Source organism: Cavia porcellus, unplaced genomic scaffold (assembly GCF_034190915.1).
Source record: "Cavia porcellus strain 051 isolate PalLab524CR breed Dunkin Hartley unplaced genomic scaffold, mCavPor4.1 scaffold_1, whole genome shotgun sequence".
Taxonomy (NCBI): Eukaryota; Metazoa; Chordata; class Mammalia; order Rodentia; family Caviidae; genus Cavia; species Cavia porcellus.
Window position 1 is genome coordinate 79,380,917 of NW_026947484.1, and position 22,224 is coordinate 79,403,140.

Here is a 22,224-nt window from a genome sequence, read left to right on the forward strand (position 1 = left end):
TAAAAGTACTGCTTTTCATACTACTGTATAACGCTTCTTACAAAGTATAAATTATTATGTCTTACATTCTAAGCAAATATGTCTATCTTCTAGAACATTTATCTGTAAAGGGCCAAACAATAAATGGGCTTTGTGGGCCAAAGCATCACTGTTGCAAATAATCAAATCCAGTACTGTATTAAAAATACAGCCAGGCTGGGGATTTAGCTCAGCGGCATAGGCGCCTGCCTTGCAAGCAGGCAGTCGTGAGTTCGATCCCTGGTACCGAAAAAAAGGAAAAATGCAGCCAAGACAATGTGTAAACAAATAATATAGCTGATAAAAGTGTGAGGAGTACACTTACTCTCATTTAAATACTGCACAACATATCCAGGTATCAAAACCTTACATGATATACCATCAATATGTACAATTTTTCTATATTTATCTATCAGTTTAAAATTAAACTTTTAAAAGATAGGCTCCCTGATGAATTTTCCCTGAAGGTCATAGTTAGCTAACCCCTGGCTAGGTCTGTTGCCAGTCTCAATAATTACCGATCCCATTGGTATCTTAAGACTGATTCAGCAGGTATTGGAAGAAGGGTACGAATCTACATTTCTATCAATCTCCCAAGTGATTAATGCTGCAACTATTGAGAGGATGATGCGCTGATCTGAGCTATTGCAGAGGATGATGGATCTGATAAGTTTCATGAGAAAAGAGATCTCACAATTTACTAGGCTCGGTGAAGAGAACAGTCCGTGGCACATAATAAACTACTGAATAAATATCTGTTCAAGGAGCAAAGAATAACAAAGATTAATTTTCCAATAGGATACTATGCTCTTTCTTATATCATTGTTAAGCATATCATTATGGGGCTCCTTATCTATGTTCACCTTAGCATTTAAGCTTATCAAATCTAGCAGGTTTTTTTTTATTTAAGGAGAAAAAGAAAAAAATAGAAAAAGGGTACAAGTTATACAGAATTTCAGAAAACAAACAGTAGGAAATCATTAATTAATAGATTACATGTTGTTATCTTAGAAATAGCTGTTCGAGTCACAAAATTAAAGCATATAAAGTGGACTTTCAAGCAGTGAGACTGGAAACAGTTTGGTTCAATGATCCAACAAAACTCAGTAATATGGTTATCTATCTTATACACTTAAATATATATGCAGTTATATTCTTTAGAGCACTTTCTTTTCCTTTCTTTTGTACAATGACAATTACACATTTTGGGTTTTATTACTCCCACAGTTCTTATTACTTTCTTTTGAAGACAGTAAAACCAAATGTGCCATAACAGAACAGAGTCAGTCAAATCAAAAGGATGGACATAATAGATAATGTAAAAACAAAATACTAGGTGATCAACAATGGTTACCATACTGCCTCTTGCTATCTTAAAAAGAATTGCCTATATCATCAGTTATAATAAAATTGAACAAAACAGTAAAGAATAAAACCAAAACATTAGAGACATTACAGGATTTTAAAAGAAGATAATAGTCAACCGGAATGGGCGTCATAATGAATCTTATTGTCTTTACAGTTGTTGCCTATACTTTCGAACTTGGTACTATCCAGCAAAGCAGAATAGAGGAAAATCAGTCAAAGCAAGATGGTGAGGGCTATACAAGGTTTCAAATCAAGTTAATAGGAAATCAAAGTGGGTTACTATAATGCATCCTGCTTTTTTTTAATTTTTCCCTTAATTAAAAAGATAAAAATAAAAAAGTAAATAATTTTTTAAAAAGGAGATTGAGATAAAAGAGGGCATAACAACAAACTAGCACAAGTCAAGGCATAACCATTTAGGTTTTCTATCAAATCTTGTGAGTTACATCACAGTCTTTGTTCAAGAAGACAGTACAAAAGCTCATGTTATCCACAACTGTCTCTAAGCTCTTTCTTCCATAATGATGACCTTTGATTTGTTTAGGCTTTCTATGTTTCTGGTAGCTCAGTCCCCTGTACATAACATACTACTTTATCTGATAGGAACATCTTCCCTATTCCTTCAAATCTAAACATATTTTTACCTCTTTAGAAAATAGTACAGAATGTATTGTATCTTCCCTTTTCTACAACCACCCCCTAACAACAAATGTTGTTCCCTATGTTGGCATTATAGGTCTTCTTCAAAATACTTACACCATTTTATAATTATTTTATTTGTTTTCTAGTTTTTTAAAATTCCACTTAACCTCCTAGAGATAAACTTCTGAAAGTAAAGAACTGTTTACAACACATTTACCACTGAATCACTACCATTTAGCTTAGTTCCTGATATATTTATGCAAAGATTTATATTGACTGAGTAAGCATACTATTATTTATAGACAACTTCCTATTTTTAGAAGACAGACATTCTCTTACAGTGCCTACCCAGCTTGAAAACACTGCCCTCTGAGGAGGACTGCAGGAGCCTAACATACTTTATCATGTTGCCCTTTAGGCTACAACTGATTAGAACTAGAGTAGACATCTTGCTCTACATTGTCTTGGAATTTTTAGAATAAGGACTGGACTTTGGTCTCTTTATGGTTGTCATTCTAACTGATAACACTATTGGTGGGTAACTATCTTTGATCAAGTGTATCTAAAAGCACTGAAAATTACAAGTTTATAAAATGTGAAGGAAGAAATATGTAGATGGAAGCAGGCATAAAAGATGAAAGAGTAACATCCCAGTTTCTAATGGTTTTATTGATGGTGAATTCTAGTTTCCTGTAAAGTCAAGCTGTTCTATGAATTTCAGAAACTAACCCAATATTCTTCCACATTTCTGATATGGATAAACTAAAATAAGTTTCTGATATTTACTAACAAATAAGTTTTACAAATAAAACGAAGTTTTTCTAACAAAACGATCTAGCTTGTATAGACAATAGAGGTGAAAATATAAAGTGTGTCAAAACTGCAGAAAGGATAAGTATTATAAAGAGAAGTTATCAAGCTCTTAATATCTAGAATTTATTAAAGGTATGAGTATTATCAAAATAGATTATACTTTTTAGTGGAAAAAAATCACCATTAGCAAATAATTCTATAAAGACTAATGGACTCTGAAACAAATATTCCTTTAATTCCTCAGGGAAATTTTTGCCCAGTAGACTGTTAGTTACAAATTTATTGAAAATACCTTATGCTAAGTGGCTATCTCTGAGTATTTTTTAAGTTAACAGTTAATAATTCTATAACAAACATCTCTTTAAACCGAGAGACAGAAGAAAAGGAAATGCTAAACAATATTTGGAGCAGAAATGAACTTAAGAACAGAGGAAATATATGAAATTGTCACCACAAATGGAATCCTACTGTTCAGACATACAGATAAGGAGATGCAAAATGCAATAAGCCTGAGCCAATAAACTCACTGAGATTCTCCTAAAAGCCAATCACTTTAAAACATCAATTAATTCTGGTCACTCCTTTACCCAAGTAGTCCTACTTCATTTTTTAATGCTAATTGAATTACCACTTTTTGTTACAAAATTATAAAAGACAAAATCTTAGCAGTTTTTATAGCCCAATTCAAAGTATTCATTATTTTCCCAAAAAGCAAATGAAAATGTCAAAAACATTCCTGCTGTAGATATTTAGTTGTTTTCTGCCAAATTAATGAAAGAAAATATTGCACTCTAAATTTGTTAATTACCATGAATCCTTCTGTAAAGGGCTCCTGCTTGCAAAATTAAGTCAGCTTTACTTGGCACACTGCCCTAATATTCATGAAGACTAGACTATAGGCTCCACTGTACTGGAGACATTCAGTTTTTGGCATCTTTCTTCAGCTTTCAAACTATCAATCTTAAATATCATAGACATCCAACTGTCTGAAATAAACAGGGCAGAAAGCACCTGCATTTAACAGGGTTGTACCACATTCTGCTCTTTGAGATTTTAAGAGCTAGACTTAGAATACAAAATGAACAAGAATACTCTGATTTGCATATCTTCTAGAAAATAGCGCTACTTAACCAAAAATCATCTGATGACAACGCTACTTCAAGGAAATCCTCTAGAAGGAAAGCAATTTCAAGCAAGGGATAACGGAGTTCTTTTTCCTTAGTTCTACGCTAGGGTATAGATAAAGCTACTTCAGGTATAAGCCTCCAGGGACCCCACACACGGATCTTACACCTCTTTATATCCTAGTATGAGAACAAAAAGTACCGATTTGTCCATTTCATATCTGATTTTAAAATAGCACTATTCAAACCTACTTTCATTTTTCCTTTCTCCCTGCTCATGGAATTCCCTTCCCTATAGAAATTACAAGACCATCCTCCCTTGTCAGATGACATGTTGGATACACTTCCTTAAAATAATATAGAAAAGGTGCATCTCAATTTTTTGAAAGATATATTCTACCAACTCTTCTTTTGGGTGGGTAGACAGATAGAAATGGGAAAAACTTGTGTCATTCTCCTTCCCACCCTCTAGTGTACCTTTCTCTTTCTCTTTCTCTCAGGATAAAATGGATGAAAAGATTCTGAATCAATATAGCTAAGGATAAGTCCAGGAAGGCAAGTTGGCTTCTCCCAGACATCTTCATGGGTAATCAGCCCAAGCTCCACTGAGTCACTCGCACTAACTCCAATCAAAAGAAACCTTAAGTGGCCACAATGGTATCAGTTGAAGAGATTGATTTTGGATTGAAACTATTAGCAGAGATATGAAGAATATCTTCATAATGATAAAGTCATCAGTTTATCAAGAGGATGGAATAGACCTGAGTTTTTATACACTTAATCGGAAATCTTCAAAATACATGAAGCAAAAACTGATAAAAATCAGAGAAGATGCTATTTTGACCATAAAACAAGTCAAATTTAAAGGAATTCAAGTCAAAATACACTATCTGTTCAGAAATGATTAAATTATAAAATAGTAACAAATAAAAACTCCTGGAAAACATAAAATATTCTGGAACTAAAGATACTTGTAAATTACCAAAGGAACAGAGAGAAAAAAATAAAAGAGAAGAGTCAAATATATTTTAATTCAGTGAAAATAAAAATACATCATATCAAAATTTGTAGGTTGTCACTAAAACTGTACTACTAAATGCTGGATTAAAAATGTAAAAAGGTTTGGATACCCTTAGCTCCTATCCTAAGAAAGCAGAAAAGCAGCAAATTAAACCTAAAGTAAATAGAAAAAAATGAATTATATTAGAATTATTAACAGAAAACAGAAAAAATCAGTAAAAAATTTCATCCCTTTAAATGGTCAATAAAATTGACAAACCTATAGACAAACTGATTAGAAATTAAAAGACAAAAATTAACAAGTGTAAAATTGAAAATGATATCACTAGAGTCTATCAATACTGAGGGAATATTATAACAAATTAATGCCGATAAATGACAATTTAAAAAGATATGATCAACCTTGACAAATTAAAATTATTTAATTTCACTTTAAAACAAATAAAAGATATGTATATACCTATACCTATTAAAGAAAATATAGTTTAAAAAATTTCTCAGAAGAAAAATTCCAGAGGCAGATAGCTTTACTGTGACTCCTATCAAATATTTAAAAGGCTACCTCTCTTGGGTTGCCTTTGTATCTTGGTTAACTAGCACTAACAATACTAACAATTTTCTAAAACATTGCAGAGAAGAAAATATTTTCCAACTTATATAATGAGACATGCAATAAACTGAAAAACAAAAGTAGACACAGATATAGAGAGGAAACTATACACACACCGTTGAACATGTTGGTTTAACAAGTCTGTGGATGACCTAATGATGACATTCACTAAAATCTATAAGGAGAGTACTGTATTCATGAAGTCCTTGTAGACTTGCTTTCTCTAGCTTAAAAAAAAAAAAAAAAAAAAAAAGTGTACTTCTTCAGGATTATTTTTACAATTTAACACATGCTGTAAAAATTACTTAGTATAACAGGTGATTCATAATGAGAATAGAAAAATAAGTAAATGGTACTTACAAACTATTTGAAACAAATCCAATGTCCATTTCTGATAAAAATTCTCAGAAAAGTAGCGATTTCTTCAGCCTAATTTAAGAGACATAAAAACTTGCAGCTAACACCATATTTGAAAGTAAATAAGTCAATACTTCTCTATGATCAAGACCAAGATAGAGATGGTTACTCTTATTGCTTCTCTTCAATATTAGGCTGGAGGTTTTAGTTAGTGAAATCAGGCAAAAAGAAAGAAAGAAAGAAAGCCAGCCAGCCAGCCAGCCTAAATTTAAAAAAAAAAAAAAAGCAAACTTTTCTCACATGATCTTCTATATAGAAAATCTGACAGAAACCATTAAATAACTACAAGACCTAGTGACTCTCACAAAGTTGCAGAATAACAGATCAATACTCAAAAATCAATTGGTACATCTATTTACTAACTGCCAAAAATTGGAAGTTGCAATTCAAAAGCATTACCATTTACTATTCCATCAACCAATGCAGAATACTTAGGGATAAATCTGGCAAATGATAAGCAAAATCTGTATGCTGAAAACTACAAAAACATTTCTCAGAAAGGTGAAAGACCTAAATAGAGATGTGTAACTTGTTCATGGATTACATGGCTCAACAGTGTTAAAATGTCAGTTCTTCTATAACTGATCTAAAATTTCACAGTCCAAATCTAAATCCGTTTTAATAAAATTGATAAGTTAATTATAAATTCTATTTTAAATAAATTGACATGGTAATTCCTAATTTCATGCAGAAATTGTTGTAAGATAGACTAACACACCAATAGAAGATAGGTGAATTTCAAAACTGACCCACACATGAATAGGTAATCGATTTTTAACCAAGATACAAAGGCAACCCAAGAGAGGTAGCCTTTTAAATAAATTTTCTTGGAATAACTGAATGGCTGCAGTTTTAGAGAATGAACTTTGAACGATACCTCAAACCATATACAAAAATTAACTCAAATGGATTGTAAGGTATAGGTTAACAACTCTGTAGCTGCTTCACATGTATAGTTGGTTAAACTAGCAAGTAAATGGATGATGGGAGCCATGTTTCTCACTGTTGATGGACGACATTAGAGATAAACAATAAACCAAGCTAAAATGAATCACATGGTATTAGACTGAAGTCAGAAACATCAACACGAACTCACATTTAGCTTAACACAAATATGAATGGGAGAGATACCAATAGAATTAAGGTGTGTGCATATCCATGTATGAGCAGATGTATATATATTTCCTGGCTCTGATGGCCAACAGAATTAAAACACAGGACAATACAGAGGCAGCAACCAACATATCTAGTATGCAGATATTAGTTTCTAAATCATATTCTCCAAAACCAGAAACCAGCAATCCTTTGAAAAATAGATTATTTTAGGGACATGGAATATGTAAGATAAACCAGAACTATGTTCTAGTGTTTGCCTGCCCAGAGAGGATAGAGCTCTGAATGGCTTAAGCTAGAACAAATTGAAAGAAAAAAAAAAAAAAAAAAAAAAAAACTGTATTTGACTGCAAGCTAAAGTATAAAATCAAGACATATGAGCCTATACTAATCAATGATTAAAAAAATAAGTGAAGAAAAGGTAAATATTTCTAACACAACAATTTCAAATAGTTTATGTAAATATGCATCTGGACATAATTTGCTCCTCTGTACTACACCTTACCCCCACCCAGTCCTTGAGCATGGGCTACCCTTACTAATTTTCTCTAAAGAATAAAATATAGGGCAAAAAAAGATTAATTTTACATTGTAGAACCTGGCTAACAATACTTTGAGTCAGGTAATAAATAACATCAGTGATAAGATGAAGAAATTATCAAGTATCAGGGCAGATAAAGGAGACATGAGTATTAACCTCAATGTGGAATCCTGTAATAAATTCTGGAACCGAAAAAATGATATTACAGGAAAAGCCAGCGAAATTCAGATAAAGTCTAAGGTGTAGTTAATAGTAACATACTAATTTTGGCTGTTTAGTTTTGACAAATCTACCACCTTTATGTAAGACAAGATTTTAATAATAGGAAAAAGTGAATAAGGGTATATGGGAACTCTATGTACTACCTGTACAACTTTTCTGCAAACCTAAAATTATTTCAAAGTAAAAAGTTCATTATAGAAATAGATTATAGTCTTAAAAGTAAAAAGTAAAGTTATAAAACTTCTAGACTACAATGTAATTGACCTGAGTTAGGCAAATTTTATTATACATGATCACAAGAAGATAATATAAAATTGATAAATTGGACTTCACAAAAATTGAAAATTTCTGCTCTCTGAAAGACAATGTGTGGGAATGAAAAAACAAGCAGAATAAGATCTACAAAGCATCTATTCAGTAAAAGAGTAATACTGACAACATACATAAAGAACTCTTGAGCTCAATAATAAAACAACTTGTTTAAAAATTGGCAAAACATTTGAACAAACACCAGAAAAGATATACAAATGGCACATAATCACATGAAACGATGTTTAACATCACCAAACATCAGCAAAACATACATTAATACCACCAGCAGAAAACACCATATACCCATTAGAATAACTAAATTAAAAAGACTTACTATATCAAGGGCTGCTAAGAGGTAGAGGAACTGGAATTCTAATACAAGGCTGGTGGTGATGTAAAGTGGTGCAGCCAGTGTGAAAACAGATTAGGGGTTTCTTAAAACTCTAAGCACGAATCTCCCATATAGCCCAACCATACTATTCCTAGGTATTTACCCAGATGTGAAGAAAGCATTTGTCCAAAAGAATGTACACTAATCATTGGTAGTCAATAACTGGGTACTTTAAAACCAAATTTTCAACAGATGAATGGATAAACTAGTTGCAATATATCCATATGATGGAAAACTATTCATCAATTTTTAAAAAAGGACCTATTTTACAGGCAATAAGTATGAATACATTTCAAAATAATCATGTGAAATGAAAGAAACCAAACAAAAAGTATACTATTATTTTATTTATAAAATATTAGGAGAAATGTGAACAAATACATAGTGACAGAAAACATGATTGGACAGTTTTGATTTGGGGACAGCTGGGGCAGACAGATACACAAGGAAGAAAAAAATAAAGGGACACAGGAAAACTTTTGCGATGACAGTATATTCGCTTACTTGATGGTAGTAGTTATTTCTGAAACATATAAAAAACTTTTTAAATTGCACATTTCATTTGTATTGATCATATGTCAAAATATGCCTTAGCCAAACTATCAGAAAATCAACAATCATAAAATTTAAAAATCTTGGAAATGAATCTTTAAAAAAGGAATGATGGCTTTTGACAAATGGCTGATAACTCAGAAAATTAAATATGCATTAGATTTGGATTTATGAGAGCTATTATCCACAGAGTAGAAATTAAAAGGAAGCGGCAGCAACACCACTAATGGAGTACACTGACAACTGAAGCTGACTCCTTGTGAAAAGTAAAGTACTCTCTGTCAGAGGAAGAATTTAAGCAGAATCTCAACTGATCGCCTGTTCAGTAAGAACTAGGGAAAGTTCCCATTTGGAATAAACGGTAGTATTTCTCAATCTTTAATTGTGTACTTAAAAAAACAATAAATAATTTGTGCTTGGATAGAAAGTTAATTTTATTCATCAACATCAAACACTTTGAATAGTTTAAAATGTCAGAGTATATGAACAAAGGTAATAAATGCACCATATTAAATAATCATTGAGTTGTCTTTTACATAAGGAAAGCAATAAAAAAGGCTTCAAAGATAAACAGTTTTATAATATTTACAAATTTCTTGGAGAAGCAAGCATCTACATTTACTATAGAATGTTAAGTACTTTGGGTTTAATATTAATAGTACTAGTTACCAATTGCTATATTCAATTTTATAGCTTTAGAAATTTAAGCAAGACATATCTTTAACACATTAAATTAACAACACAATATTTAAGATAAGCACTGCAGGAGCTGGTGGCAAATGCTGTAATCTCAGCACTAGAGAGGGAGGCTGAGGCAGGAAGACTGCTGTGAGTTCAAGGCCAGCCTGACCTACAAAGTGAGTGAAAGGCCAGCCTGAACTGCATAGTGGAAACCCTGTGTTAAAAAGAAATAAATAAAAGATAGGCACTGTCCTCGTTTTGCAGATGAAAAATCTTAGACTGAAAGAAATTCACCATATCTTCAGACCAAGGATCGACACTCAAGTATTTCTGACTCCAAAGCCTAATGACAGAGGAATTCTCCATAGCTCACTGCCATCCAATGGTTATCTACTGCCATCCAATGATCCCTGTAAACAGTCTTTCATTCCCACTCTCAATATCACCTATAATCCTATCCAGTTTAACTTTTAAAAATATAAATTTTCTCAAGTTACTCCTTCAATTTCAATTACTCCAATAAAGTTCCCCTTCCAACATGGTGGACAGGAAATCAGCTTTCCCATCTACTTCCAATTACTTGTATATACTCCAGACATGCTAAAATATTTTATAACCCTTTAGAAGTATATGTATTCTTACTTCCCAATCACAATTTCCATGTTCTTCTTACTTTTGGCTTGGTGAATGAACTCATCATTTTAGAATCACTTTAAATGTCTCTACTCTTTGAGACACTTTTTACATATCAGCCAGACTAACATGTACCTTTTTTTACATGTACACTACTCTATTCATACTGACAATTATTTAGTTTGTTTCCAGCAAACTACATGTCTCTTCAGAGACAGATACACTCATCCTTCTATCTCTAGTGCCCAAGGGTAATCAAATGCAATCATATGGATATAGTAACCAGTGTCTGAAATGAAAGTTGTTTTGGGAAGGGGGTGCACAAAAATGGTACTATGCATAATAGAGATATGCTAGTTGCCACAATTATAATATATACTGTACCTTATTAATTCCATATTATTTCACCCCTAGTTATACATTAATTGAAACCATTATTATCTTGCCTACTTAAGTATGCAGTCTACAGTTTATTCAATCATAAATAAAATGTAAATTGATGCAAAAAATTAATTCTCAAAGGTATAAAATGTTTGGAAACCAGGAGATTCAGAAATACTCTGATTACTTGTCAAGAAGATGCCAGAAGAATAACCTCTTTGTGACCTCCTCCCACAAATAAAACTATTCAGATTTTACTGTTTCAAGATATAACCTATTTAGTGCTCTCCTTGTACAGATAATGAGACATCAAAAAATAAAAGAAAAAAGCGAAAGAAGAGAGTAAGCTAACTACTATCATTTAAATATTCAGTTTCCTTTCTTCTTCAGTTCAGGACTTTAAATTAAAATATTTCTTATGCCTGGCCAGTCACTTTGATTAGTTTCTTCAAATGAGCCTAAATATAGTGGCTACTTTACAGTACATTCAGGCTTAAGGCATTTCTTTTATCATCTTGTTCTCTTGCTCAAACCTGATACAGAAATAACTTAGTTTCTTCTTGGACACTGCTGTTGTATGTTAAAATCAAGACAGAACTAATTATTTTTAAAAATGCAAAATAAGATGATACTAAAAAAGTTAAGAGGCTTTGAAAGCCATTGGAAAAATTGTTTTAATTATATGAGAAATGTTCTAAAGCAATATTCTGAGTGAAATAAAGCATTACTTATTCAAGACAAATGCCTTCCCTAAAGAAGCATTCCATGTCAAAAGCCCTTAGTCTATGTAACTAATGCCTTATAAATGTGAGTTAAAAAAAACAGAAATCACACTTTGGTAATCTTCATCTAAAACGCTACCCCATTACAGCAATATCAGTTTGATTTATGCTAGAAAATGTTTCACTTGGAGGAAGAACTAAAGTGTCTTTACAGAAACACACAGAAGACTAAACGACTCCCTAAGTACTAAAGAACTCCATAAGTACTAAACAGTCCATAGCAATGGACTTTCTTCAAAGGGACAAAAGGAGGCACAATTTTAAACCACATGAAGTATAATCAACTTTTTTTCTGAAACATGAGAGTAAAATGTGAGTAACAGTGATTTCAGAAGTCAGCAATGCAAAATTTGGGAACTACAAAATGAAAAGACAAAAATAAAAACTTTAGACTAAGCCATCCATCAAACAAAAGAAGATTACTTCCCAAAAGCTGATATAATTTTTTTCAATTAGACTGAGAATCCAGGATATGCAATTTGTTTCGATTTTCCCATTACCATCTTCAACTTTACTCCTACATTTCCTTTCAGATACGCACAGGTTCACATAAGGAGATACTGAGCTCTTTAAACTTATCTCATTGTGATCTGTCAAGGGAATCATGGTTCTGCCTTCTCTAAAGATTTCTTGTATCCACTGCCTGAGAAGATATTATTCCATAAAAGGAAAGGACACTATGGGTGAATTAAATAAGAATGGTTCAGGAGAACCAGATCTAATTACATAAGCTTTCCCTACAGGTGGATATAAATTTCAGAAATCTCATCTGTAAAGGCTAGCAGTTTTTTTTTAATTATGCTAAAAGTTCCTTGTCTGCTTGATGTCTCATGAACAATTTTAATCAGGCAGGCTTTACACACTCACAGACAACTTAACAGAGCTCTCAACCATGAGCAAATGGGAAGACAAGAAACCACAAACATTTTTACTAAAAGGAAAAAGAAGCTAGCCTGGAGATTTGGCTAGCAATAAGGCAAAATTAAATCACGCTTTTACTTCACTTATCCTATTTAACTTCAAGAACTGCAGACATATAATTAATTTGCTCTTGAGATTTGCTCTGCAAACATAAACACACCATTTTTTAAAAACTACCTTCATAAAAGTCAGTAGTTTTATTTTCATTTCCCATTCGCAAGTGGACTAATACAGTAACAACCGATTTCCCATTGTCTAAAGCCCTAAAAATTATCCTCCCCAAGAAGATTTAAAAACCACTCTCTCTGCAGTCGGTGAAGATTCTGACACAGGGTCCAATTCAAAGTGAGTGCTAGGTGGTCATTAAAATGACCAAATAATCTCATCCCCAAGTCCACTTTCTACATCATCTGTCATCATGCACTCTCTTTCCATTCTGCAGCCCTTCCAAGGTAGTCAAGGACCATAACACAAATTTTTCACCTGTTCTGAACTACTTAAACTAACTGCAACCATTTTAAACTCCTTTTTCTTAATCAAGTAAGCCCACAATCTCCAGAAAAACTGTCAGTAGATGGTTGATCTGGGTGCTAAATTTTTGAACCTGTGTTACACCTAGTCAGCATTCTGTCTTTATCCACAAAATACTCTGAAATAAAAATGTTGTTGTTTGATTTTACAGTCAGTAGCTGTGTGGTTTGCACTGTGTTCTCACTCCCCTGTGCCTAATTTCACATAAAACTGTTATTAATAATATCCTCCCTCGGGGCTGGGGTTTTAGCTCAGTGGCATAAGTGCCTGCCTTGCAAGCAGGCAGTCATGAGTTCGATCCCTGGTACCGATAAAAATGAAGACGACAAAAAAAAAAAAAAAAAAGCATTGAATATCCTCCCTCAAAGAGTTGATGTAAGAATTTGACAGTATATGAGAGGACTGTATCTGACACACTGTGGACACAATAAATTTAATTTTCCTCTTCCATGTCCCAGAATTTTGTTTGGGCACTGTCTTCACCATTTCCACTGAAACCCAAATAAGAGTTCTCACATATTCCCTAGCAACCCATCAGCCTCAGGACACCAGCAATCCTTAACCAGAACCTGTACATATTTATCATTTTCTTATCTTTACACTCAGCTCCATCCTACTTAAGGCTTTCTAGCGATATTCATCCTAGGGTTCCCTGGGCATCTCTGCCTCACAGTTATTCTGTACAATGAGTCAAGAGTTTATGTATTTATCAGAGATCTCTTTATTTTCCTCTACTTCATTTTTTACATCCTGGCTCTCTTCCTCAATAATGGTGAGTGTCTTATTTATTGCAACTGTATACTGTAAGTCTATTTGACATTGAAAGTTGACTATTCTTCACACTTAAACTAAGAAAAGTAAAACATAATAGCCTAAAATAATGTTGATACAGGTTAGAAAAAATATCTGCTTAATTCTTCTTGAAAACTTACAGGTTATACATTAACCTGTCAGAGCCAATGATTATACGGACGCTTGATAAGCTTTAAAAATACTCCTTGTTTATTGAAATGATAGACAATAGAGTAAGACAGAATACGTGCCTAGCAAGACAGTGCAAAATCTGAATCATATGCTCTCAAATGGTCATCAGTACTACTAAGATTACAAATTCAAGCTTTAAAAAAAATTGCCTTATCTATCTGTAAATATTCCAAGTTAGTACATTCTCAATTCTAAAATCAGAAAGGCAAAATCTGTAATACAGAATGTTCAAAACAACAACAAAATCAGTTATGACTACCACCCAGATATTTTGACAATACTGAAAAGTCATTTTTTTCTTTTTTTGTTTGTCTCTTTCCTTAAGAAAGTATTGTTTATGAATCTTCTGTTGGAAACACAAATTTAAAATGCTTAGTGTTGCAAAAGAAAGCTTTATTTATCAGATAAATAAGAGCTGCATGTGTTTCCATAGACTCTGCCTGATAATTTTTGTAATGGAGCATAAAGTCTTTCCAATATCCCAGAGTTAATCTCAACCTGTTTCAAATTACTATGTTTTAACGTTTTAAATCAGGTTTTGTGGTCACAGACACACATACACGTGACACTGAAGACAGGCACATTTCTAAAAAACAACAAAAGAATAATAAAATTTCCTAGAGTTTACCTTTAAAACTTCTTAGTAACAGTCCATTCAATTAACTGAGGCAAAAATTTACATTCTAACAAATTAAAAAAAAAACTGCTGGAATGACCTGATTTCCCATGGCTCAAGCTTTCTTTTTCTCACTATTTGGTTTTTAAAGAGCTTTAATTAAACCTGGAATTCATGTTTTGGTGTCTAATATTATCTTTTTCTAAAAGGAACCTGCACTCATTGCAAAACAACCAATTCTAGAAGTATAGATAGTAGGAAGTAGACGAGCTGAATCTGAAGTACACTGTAGTATCAGAAAGGAAAGTAATACAAAATCACAATGATATGTCAAAAAGATACAGAAAAGAGTTCTTAATGTGCAAAACTGAAACAATCTGAGCCATAAAATGGTACTGAATTATAATCCAATAATCATATAGTGTATGAATTTTCAGTTATACAAAAAAATAAATAAATAAATGGGGAGGCAAGACAAATCCTTTGTGCGTAAGTACTCGAAATTATTTATTTATATAACCCATCCTGAAAAGGTAGATCATAACTTCTCATGTAAATAGGGATCATAGAACATACAATATAGGAAGCATACAATATGGAAAGGAGAGACAAATAACTTAATGTGGGAAAACCTGTTAACAGGAACTGCAAATACCATATATGAGAACTGTATGTTTTCTGTGAATCTAAATCTATTCTAAAATTAAGAAGTATACTTTTTAAAAAGATCGTCACTATCTTTGCTTTTCTAATATTTGTTTTCTAACTCACCTGCAGAAACCCTATCAAAACAATTATTTTGAAGGTAGTGAGGATTCAACACAAGCCCCTTAGATTCAGCCGCATTCCCAGTTCTTTTTGTATTTTGAGCAAAGTTTAAGTTGTCCAGGCTGAACTCAAAATTAGCAGTCTTTCTGCCTCAGCTTCCCAAAGTGCTGGGATGACAGGTGTGTGCCACCATACCTGGCTCTTACTTTTAAATTATTAATTCCACTTCAATTGTTTACTTTTTCACAGGACTATGAAATTGAAGGGTCAAGTGCAGTTCAGTAGAATGGAAAGAGAGGCATTGCTGTGCATCTGAGTTCTGCATGTCACTTATATCAACAATGTTCTCTTCTGTAAAGTGGGAAAAGGCAGCTGAGAGTCTTGGATACCCAATGGGAAGAGGTGCTAATGATGATGGCTTATCTGTATTCTCAAATCTGAGTCTCTCATTTGTATTCAGCTGTAGTCTTTCCTACTTTGACCCATTCAGGCCTCAATCCAATCTGGTTACTTATACGTTATTTCTTTGGAATTGATCCTCAAATGTTACTTTAAAAACAAAAATCAATGTTAATATAACCTTTGGAGTAAAACTCAGAAATTAGATACAGTGATTGTCTCTGCATAGTAGGGTAGGAGCCTAGAGTGTGAAAGAGATATGCTTTGCATTGCATTATTTGGCTATTTGCACTATTCTTACTATGTGTATGCCTTACATATTTAAAAACTCTTTATGATAGCAACAACAAAAGCTCCAATATTACTCAGCAATGATTCCAGTCTTTATATCTACAGTATGTTCTCTCTTTTAAATATTGTACCATAGCAAGAAGTATGGCTCTAGGAGATAGGGCTCCAGATTTCAAACAATTTTTGTACCAAATCAGCCATTTCAAACTGCCTGATCAGTCTTAGAATCAAAAAGACTCAAGATAGAATACAAACCTCTATTTATTATTTAACCTCACTAAACCAGCTTCTTCATCATAAAATTGGAATAACAGCACTCACAGCTCACAAGGCTGATGGCAAGATTAATTAAACCTGTTAACTCCCTACCCTAGGGGCTAGCCTAACTATTAGAAACATTACTAATGTAAGTGGAAGTCTATGATTCCCACTTAGACATATCTTCTATTCTGCTAAAGCTCAGAAGCAATTTCCAAGTGAGGAAGCTCCTCAAGTGCAGCTGGTTTTTAGCAACTGTTATTCCTGATTTCCTTTATGAAATAAGTATTTATCACTAAATGCAAGGGTTACAAGTATTTCTTCCTCAATCCAAATGTTCCAAAGTAACGGATATAAAAGTCATCACACATATTTAGAATTAAATCTTATGAACCAGACTGTAAAACAACCAAATTCTGACCAAGTTTGAAGCATACAAAAAACTACAATCTAATCTACTCTTTTTGGGGGTATTCTTCCAGAAGAATAGGTATGTTTAAAACTTTAAATTATATTTGCATCCTGGCTTCTTTCTCACTGTACTGAAAAATGGCATGTTGCATTTTACTTGGACACACATTTTGAGACTAATGGTAACATTTAAATAACTTTAACAAAAATACATATAGGAGCAACATACCAAACCTTAGTTTGATGGCTACTTGAGTGGATTCTATGTGCATTAATACTTGAATAAATACTGGTCCTGCACATATGCCTTCCTAACTCAATAGAAATAGTTCTTCCCTGTGTGTTTCAGAAAAGTAGTTATGCAACATATTTAATTCCAATTGTCATGTTATTTTAGATTTTTGAACCAAAGCGTTTCAAAAGCTAAAGGCATAGTTCTTAGAGGATTGTTTCTATTTTTGTAAGGCTTTACAACACACTAGAGCAGAAACAATGGTGTAGTATCAACATGCACTTTACCAAATGAAATACCTGAAACCTTTTATACTTTCTAGCTCTTTGTTTTAGGGTTTTGCCAAAACATTCCTTAAAACTGCTTCTTGTTTCTGAGATCATACATAAGGGGAAAAGGTCTGATTTTAAAACAGTTACTGAGTTACTACCAGAAAGCCAAAAAGCCATTATAAAATTTTAGATTGTCTCTGATAACTGAATGCTCTAGAACAACTAGGAAGAGGTATAAAAATCTAAGAATCACCTCTTCAAGTAGTTAAATCACCCAGTCTAATAATAGCCATTGTTGATGTTTTCTCAAGTATTCCTTTTTTTTTTTTAACGTAACAGCTTAGTCTGTAAGGAATTCACATGTGTATCAGTTATCCAATACTGATGAAATCTATGAGAATAATGTTGTACAATTATACGAGGAATATAGAAATACTGCAATTTCACAAAAGCCACAAAGCTACTTGGGGGCAAGACTTGGGGATTTAAAATCTAAGTCTTCTGCTGCAGGTTTTTTCCCTATTCACTGATCTCCAGAACAAAATTCCACTTCCTCTGACAGGTCTCACTTCTTTGAACATAACATCCCTGTCCATACGCCCATAATCATTCTTTAGATGACTTAAACACCTCTAACGTCAACCCCGGTGAGCTGACCACACTACACCAGAAATACCATTCCAAATTTAAGACAGTCTTCCAAGACAAGCTAATGTTTTTCATTATTTCTAGATAACGACTAAACTTATTAATGAGATCTTCAAAGACTGAATGGCTTGCCTCTTCCTTTGGAGTGGATACTGCACCAAACTTTCTGTCTTTCAGAATAATGGTACTTCATCCCAAGGCCATTTTTGTCTATTTTTACCTGCTTAATGCACTCTTCTTCACCTTAAGCAAGGCTTCTCTTCGTTTCCCTTAAATCAAATTTCCCTACTATATGCTGTTTCTCTCATGGTACCATGTACCTCTACTTGACTGTTGTTATTATACTAGCTGTAATTTGTAAGTACAGTTCTTGTATTTATTTGATTAGTGTCTGCCTTCTTTACTAGACTGTCATAAGAGTAAAGAGGTCAGTATTTCTACTTGTAATCTCTGTAACAGCCTCAATGTTTGGCACAATATTCAGATTCATAGTAGACAGTCAAAACATTCCCTTATAAACTGAATAGAAGTAGACTAATTCAGACTTTGAACATTTGAAAATTTTTGGCATTCTGATGTTTCTACACAAAACACACACAAAAATTAATTTTGATAAGGAAATGATTCAGGTTCTTTGAAATATTCCTTTTCTGACAAAATTTCTGGATTCTTTTTAAACTCTAAAAGCAAGGCAGTATAGGTATACTTCACTGGGAAGCACTTGCCTTGCATACATGAGGCTCTAGACTTAATCCCTCAAACACACACACACACACACACCTAGAAGGCATATATGAACACTGTGGTTTCTTATTAGTACACAGAGACTGTACTTCTATTGAGACAGTCTACAGATGTGTGTTAGTCTATCAACGCTACTATAACAGCATATGTGAGCCTGGGAATTTTATAAAGAAATTTATTTCTCATAGTTCTGGAGGCTGGGAAGTCCAAGATCAAGGCACTGAGAGATCAGTTATCTGGTGAGGGATCTATCCATCAGCAGAAGAAAGGCTGCATGCTCACATGGTAGAAGGTAGAGGGGAAAGCTACAGAATGCTGTGAAACCTCTTTTATGATTCACTTAATCCTACCCAGGAAAAAAGAGCACTTGTGACCTCATGATCTCTTAGAGACTCTACACTTTAATGTCATTATTCTGGCCAATACATCTTAACACTAAATTTTGTCGAACACACATTTAGATAATAGTAATACGGGAATGGCAGTGATACTTATCAATTACTAGGTCTCTTCATACAAAATGCTCTTAAAATGTGTTTCTTCACTAGTGTGATAATTTGAAAAATTTATATGCATGCAGAATTTAACATCAGCAACTATCACAAACTACCTTAGTTTCAGCCCAGCATTTCAGATGACTAAGTTTCTTTTCAATCTTGATTCACTCACCCAACCTATTATCTTTAGCTCCCAACTTTCAATGATAGGCCAGTGTCACAAACCTGTTTAATCCGAGTCAATAATAAAAATAAATAATAGAATGAAAAGCCATGTCATGGCATAGAAATACCCCTTTCCATTCATTGATTGATTTCAATGGAGGCTGGGAAGTCCAAGATCAAGGCAATCAAGCCATTCATTGATTGATTTCAACCAACTACAAATCCACCTGGACTAATTTAACCACCCTATTTCATGAAAATATCATGAGACACTGTCTCTAAAACCTTGATAGAGTAAGCTTATTTCACCTACAATACAAAAAAATTTTTCACAACTTTTACAAGCCACTTCTTTATAAGCCCATGTGACATCCAGAGGACCACTTCCTTTACAGGTAAGTCCTCACAAACCATCTTGCTAATTAAGAAAATTCTCAAGTACTGAGAAAAACTCCACTAATCTTTAAATTGTGAAAAACCACTTTTTCCTTTCTGTTCTTTTTGAAAGTCAAAACAGTATCTACAAGGTGATTAGTCTTTTGGCATCTCTGGAGCTTACCATAACTGTTCAAAGAGCATGAAGCCACTCATACCTGCAAGTCATTTACTACTAGAGCATCTCCTACTTGACAGCATCAAAATGCTCCCACTATTGTTTCACCTTCCTTAACTTAAACTCTCTGGGCCACTGTTAGTCTCCTTCCCATATTTTAATAGTTTTCTTTAGACAGGTTGAAACCAACCCAGGCATCCCATTTCTCTGCTTTGACTCTAATGTCTAATACTCTACCATTTGTCTTAAGTTGTATTTTTTCATGATGTGAATGTATTATATTGTGGTACTTAGTTCTTTCTAAGCCTCAATTCATTTCAGGATTCAGCCTCCTTTGTGACATTCTCTTAGTTTTACACACTGCTTTTTATTTATGTGTTAACCTTTCTCATGATATTTCCTATGTTTATACTGTCAGTATTTCACACAGTTCATTCTTACAATGTTTTACTGGTTGCCACAAAGTAGAACAAAAGATATAATGATGCGTAAGACCTAGTTCCTTTCTTCAAGGAAGCCAGAGAAAGATGTAGATTAGGAAGCAAAAACATAGTCTTCTATATTACCAATATAAAAATAAGTGTTCTGTAAACAGAAAACAGAAAAATTAGCTCAAGAATGAAATAGTTGCTGAAGTCTTCATCAGGGAAATGACATTTGCGTTGAGCTGCGGGGAAGCAGTCATTAGAAGACTGGACGTTATCTTGGGAACAACAAGCGCAAAGACATGACTGCATGAAAAAGTACACAGTTTTCATAGAAGAGTGGCTGACTTCTTGTGGCTGCCATTTAAATTGCATGGAGAGTAGCTGCAAGTGATGGCCTAAATATATGCAGCCAGTTATAGAAAGGATTTGTAATCTGAATGTCTAATGCACAGGATAAATAAAAAGAAACAGATACAGAATGCTCTGCAGCTACTAGAAGTAGTGAAGAAGATGGACAATTCTGAAATAAATAAATAAATAAATAAGGCCTAGAGTATAATACTAGCAATGAAAATTAAAAATACATGAACACTCTGAATATGTGTGCAAACAAAATAAAATCTACACGTTTTACCATAAAATACACAAAAAGATGCATGTGAAATACTTTAGAACAGTTATTCATACAGTAGAAACTAATGGTGGGGAGAAATGGGAACAAAAGGAGTATTTTAAGAAAGTATACACTCAAAAAGACTGTGACACTTTCCTGTGTGCAACAAGGGTTTCAGAGTGTGGGAATGGCAATATCTATTTTGATTTTTAAGAAGAAAGTTTGAAGGATATAACCATATTGCTATAATTTTGTCTAGAGTTGTAGAACGTGGATTAATTGCCCTTTTCTGCATGTGCTCAGTAGATCTTTATCATTCTATTAAGAAAAGGCTAAACTGTCTCAAAAGTGAGATGAGTGAGAAGTTATGATAACACGTGAAAATGAGGAGGAAGCCTTAAAGGTAATAATAGAAATGAAAATAGCATCTTAAAACATAAATCTAATTACATACCAAATTATTGTAAACAACTCTGTACAATAATCCTAAACTAAAATGCTAAAGGTCTGTTCCTCTATCTTACATGTAAGCCAAAGAAGAGCAATGAAAAATTAAAACAAATCTTCAGTGAGTATGTCCTGCAAACTCAAAGCATGGATCTCTGTATAAAATTATACAAGCCCTAACACTTCAGATGAATCTTGCATTATACCAAGAACAGCTTCATCTGTACAAACAGACTTGTCTGCAGAACTGTAACTCAACACTACAAGCAACGAGCCAACATTTTTAAATTTCATGAAGCTCTAGTGCCAGGTGACAAATGTTTGCTGTGATATGATTTATGCAACACATTGCATGTAGTTATCTTAGAATCAAAGAAATTTTACCAAAGGGTTCTCATTCAGATAAATAGGAGTGATTTCTATCCCAACCACATCTGTGAAAAGTGAAAGACACACATGGTAAATTCCAGATGAAGATACTACCAATTAAATTCTCAGAATTAAGAACTGAAAACATAAAACTGGCACTCTTACCCATGGGCACTATTCAATCTGAAATATATTACTTTTTACTGGGACCCAAAAAAGCTAACTAAAATGCAACTGCAATAAAAATAAATTTTAGAGATAAAAACTTTTTAGTTTAGATCTAAAATGTGTCCAAAAACATTTGTCTTTAGAACATGATTAGGTCATAGGGGCACCAGACTCATACGGATTCATCTGTTGATGGGTTCAGTAGCTAAATGTGTTGTTAGGAGGTAGGGTCTGATCAGAGGCCCATCCCTACGTCATGCTTCTGGAGAGTGTATCTCCCTCCCTAGCT

At 33.4% G+C, this 22,224-nt stretch overlaps 1 protein-coding gene across 13 annotated transcripts in view; it reads right to left on the reverse strand.

Moving 5' to 3' along the window:
• The window catches only part of Rfx3 (regulatory factor X3), a 289,321-nt gene that overhangs the window by 204,728 nt on the left and 62,369 nt on the right, over window positions 1-22,224 (reverse strand). Inside the window, exon 1 of one of the 13 annotated variants that reach the window (XM_063250455.1) lies at window positions 5,956-6,570. The exons of the other annotated variants lie outside the window; for them this stretch is intronic. The gene's annotated coding sequence lies outside the window, so the exon portion shown is untranslated. Of the gene's footprint in view, window positions 1-5,955; window positions 6,571-22,224 lie in introns of those variants that run through there. 13 annotated transcript variants of the gene reach the window in all.